At 37.9% G+C, this 4,276-nt stretch overlaps 1 pseudogene; it reads right to left on the reverse strand.

Moving 5' to 3' along the window:
- Positions 1 to 3,362: 3,362 nt before the first annotated feature.
- Positions 3,363 to 3,950, reverse strand: LOC149224172 (L-aspartate oxidase 2-a, chloroplastic pseudogene; annotated as a pseudogene).
- Positions 3,951 to 4,276: the final 326 nt, after the last annotated feature.

A 4,276-nucleotide genomic window follows, 5' to 3' on the forward strand; every position in this document is an offset into this window, starting at 1 on the left:
GCTCCGTAGCTTTCTGGGTCTTGCCAATTTCTATCACATGTTTGTGTTGGGATTCTCTCATATCACTTGGCTGTTCAGTAAAGTGACCAAGGGATGAGCAAAAGAGAAATTATTTTTGTCTGAATCTCAAAAGAAGGGATTCGCAGAGTTGAAACATCACCTATGCTCTGCACTAGTGCTCACTTTACCAGACTTGCAACAACCATTTGAGATTGAGATAAGTGCCTCTGACTATGCTATTGGGGTAGTCCTTACTCAACAGGGGCATCCAGTGGAATATCACAGTGAGACACTTTCATACATAATCCAGACATATCCCACTTATGACAAGGAGATGTATTCCATTCTGTAGGCTTGTCAACAATGGAAGCATTACATTTTGGGGAAGGAAACGGTCATCCACACAGACCACTGACCCCTGCAGTTCATACAAATGCAAGGGAAGTTGCAGAATGATCACCATCAAAATTGGTCCACATACCTACAGCAGTTCCATTTGAATATCAAGTATAAGAAGGGTAGCACCAATAACATTGCAGACTGCCTCAGTCGACCACCAATCATGGCATTAACCACGATGATCAACTCTTGTGGGCACAAGACTTCGGATTGGCCACTTCTCTAGAAAAGCAACCCATATTTCATCCACACATACCAGATGCTCTTGGAGGGTCATCAAGTTCCATACTTTCACTTCCATGATGCCCTGTGTTGGGTCGTACAATGGGTATAACTTTACTCTTGATTACACTGTCTTTTTCCTCCTTTCTATGCATTTGTGTCCTGATATAGTAAGATGTTGATAAAACTTCGATGAAAAATGAATAAAATTGCTTTTGATACTGTTTGACTAAGCAAGGCTAACTTTCATTGTTTTTATGCAGAAATTGGCAAAGGGAACAACTGTTGTTCAAAAGATTGAACAAAAAATGCTAAACAAGGGAAAAGGAGCGTGTCTTATGCGGACGAATCAAGGAATGAACCAAGAGGATCAGTGCAAGTTGGAATGTTGTCTGATAATAGCATTTAGTTGCAAATTCATCACAATCTCCTGATCCTAAGGAATCACATTTATCTCTCTTAATATACGAAGTGTAATTTGGAAGAAGACATCGTGTTGTAATGACATTTGAATTTGATGATTAATAAATGAATTGGGTTGTTTTTCACTAATGATATTCTGAAGTAGTTAAGAAGTATTCGCTAGCATCTTGGGCCCAGTCACTGGTGGATTCCACTGCTATTCCCTGTGTTTTTACTTTTCCTTTACTGCAAGTTTAATTATTCTGCTTTACAATTTTTCAGACGATTTACTTTCATTGGTGTGGAATTCGTGTATGTATTTCATTACTTCTTAATTCTGTCAATTGATTTCATTTATTTATGTTGTGGATTGAATTAATCATTAGAAGAGAGTTATTTCCAGTTCATTAAAAGATAGAGTGTTATTGATTGGATTGGATGCTTTATTCTTTTGCAGTAGTTTAGATTTAGCTGTAAGAGCTCTGTTATTGCTACGGTGCACTCAGTCGATGTGATTGCAATTAAAATCTCTTGATTAAGATTGAGTCTTGGTTTTGATTAAGGTTGAGTTTTGATGCTTAGATAGATTATTTTCCTTGAATTTACAAGCTTGGGATTTATGATTTGATCCGTTTACTCTTGTATTGAATTTAATAAATTATCTCAAATCATTACTCTCCATAGATATAGCATTTTCACATATTGTGTGCACTGTTGGAACATAAAGACATACCCAGGTTGATGATTACTGTTAGGCAATTAGGAGTTTTTAAAAACACCTTATAGAACCCAACATTTTGGCGTCATTTCTGGGGAGAGTGTTTCCATTTCACAAAGAGTGATGTATGTTTGATAGTTGTTGATGGGAAAGAATTGGGTATTAAAAACAGAAGGTAAGAACCTGCGTACGAGTAAGTAAAGTGCTTGCTCCCTTGCCCACTTTTCAGCACAATTGGGTAGGAATTGAAGTAGAAATATAAATTTGATGTTAATTTTCTGAGAAAGAATTGGGTATTAAAAACGGAAGGTAAGAACCTACATACGAGTAAGTAAAGTGCTTGCACCCTTGCCCGCTTTTCAGCAAAAATTGCGTGGGAATTCAAATAGAAATGAATGATTTATTATTTATATGAATGACTAAGAAGAAAAGAGTAGAAAATGATATAAGTCCTCCCTTCAAATCCAAAAAATCCAAGGGACTGGTGACCCTTCTACGATCAAACTTCACGGATGAGATCATAAGAAAAGCTGAGTCTCAGTCATCAGTAGGACCCCGAATCATTTCCACAAGAAATCCTGTTGTAACCCTTCAGGCTTGTTAGCACTCAAATCTGCCTCAGGCTGAAAAGGCAAAACTCGAGGCAACATCAAACCAAGCTCAGCCTCGTAGCTAGCCCTACGAGCACAGGAGAGGGCTCTCTCTGGGTCTATATCGATAGAATGATCAATAGAGTCCGAGATGACTTAAATGATAACTGATTTAGGCTAGTAAAATGCATTTGAAAGAGAGATATTTGATTTAATGACTAAGTTGTTGGGCTGCATGGGACAAGGAACAACTTGAACAGAGAAATAGAATCAAAGACACAGATTATCTCTTGAGGCAAGATAGGCAAGAGATTTAACATCAAATTTGAAACACTATGGAGTGGGTGAACTGTTGAGAGGTTGACAAAGGCATAGAAGATGAATCCTTGTCAAACAGAAGAAAACATTAGATATGAACACTTTCCCAAGACAGAGCAATAAATTGGATTCTGCCTTTCTCACTTAAAAGTATTCATTTAGAAATGATTATGAAATGAAATGGAAACATAACTAAGCTACATATGAAACAAAGGAAGAGACAAATGTTAAATTCACACCACAAGAATCTCAGGGGTCAGAGCTGTATCTTTTCATTAAGTCCCTGTCAAAACTGTATAATGAATTTTTCCTTCACAGCTCTCCCACTGTTTGCCAGAACTCAGAACCCTTTTCAAATGATTTTCTATGAAATAAATAAGCTCCACTATGGGAAAACAAATCAACCCAAATGGGAGCTGTTACAACTAAAATCCTGGGGATATGAAATGAACCATCCATCCATTCTATAGACTGAACAGTGTTTCATTATTTCACTTGAAACTCTTTTGATGGCCAAATAAAAAAGGCGACAATTGTAGCTGCAGATCATAACGGAAGTGAAGAATAGGAAATCAAATCTTGTTTCTCTGCCCTGGTGGATTCCTATGATTTAGATTTTGGCTTTTCAGTTTCTGACTTTTGCCTTCCCTGTGCCTTTTTCACCGCTTGGTTTTCGATTTTTTCACCTTTTGTGTCTTTCAAGGCTTTCTCCTTTATGCACTGCTTACAACAATACTGATGTGTTCAACACTTTCTATGCAAACACCGGCGCTTTCAAGTAATGAGTTGCTTGCAAGCCTATTGGCACCATGAAGTCCTGTACAGGCAACTTCACCAGCTACATATAGACCCATTATAGGTGTCTCTCCATGAAGTTTAGCTTGAACCCCACCACACATATAATGTGCAGCTGGCACTACAGGTATAGGACTTTCTGTTATGTCAAGGCCATACTTCGAACACTCAGCAGCAATATTTGGGAAATGATACAATGTTTCCTCCTTGGCTCTGTGACTTATATCCAATAGAACATATCTCTCATTCCGTTTCTTTAATTGATCATCAATACTGCATGCCACCACATCTCTAGGTGTAAGTTCTCCTCTAGAATCATACTGTGGCATGAACCTTTCCATAGCTTGATTGTAAAGAATACCACCAGCCCCACAAATAGCTTCACTTATTAAAAATGCATTTTCTCGTGTATGAGGTTTAATTGGTAGACCTTCATCAGCTAATGTAGTTGGATGAAATTGTACAAACTCCATATTTGAAATAACTGCAGATGCTCTATGTGCCATCGCAATACCATCACCAGTCGCAACACAAGGATTTGTGGTAGTAGGATAAATATGTCTAGCCCCACCAGATGCAAGTAAAGTTACCCTTGAAACGAAGCTGACCACCTCATTAGTGTTGGTGTTCAATGTGTCCACACCGTGACAGTAAATATTTGATCCATCCTCAAACGTAAGCAAGTCTATGGCAAAGTGATGCTCAACCAACCATTTCTTTGGACAAATAAAAATCAATATCGTGATCTTAAAGTCCTTTGAAATTTGAATTGATTCTTCAAAGCAACGCATCCAGAATAAATATACTACCCCTCCGCTGCTTCTGTAATTAA

Source organism: Pinus tabuliformis, chromosome Q (genome assembly GCF_031772625.1).
Source record: "Pinus tabuliformis cultivar Carrire ecotype Pingquan chromosome Q, CPIR1, whole genome shotgun sequence".
Taxonomy (NCBI): domain Eukaryota; kingdom Viridiplantae; phylum Streptophyta; class Pinopsida; order Pinales; family Pinaceae; genus Pinus; species Pinus tabuliformis.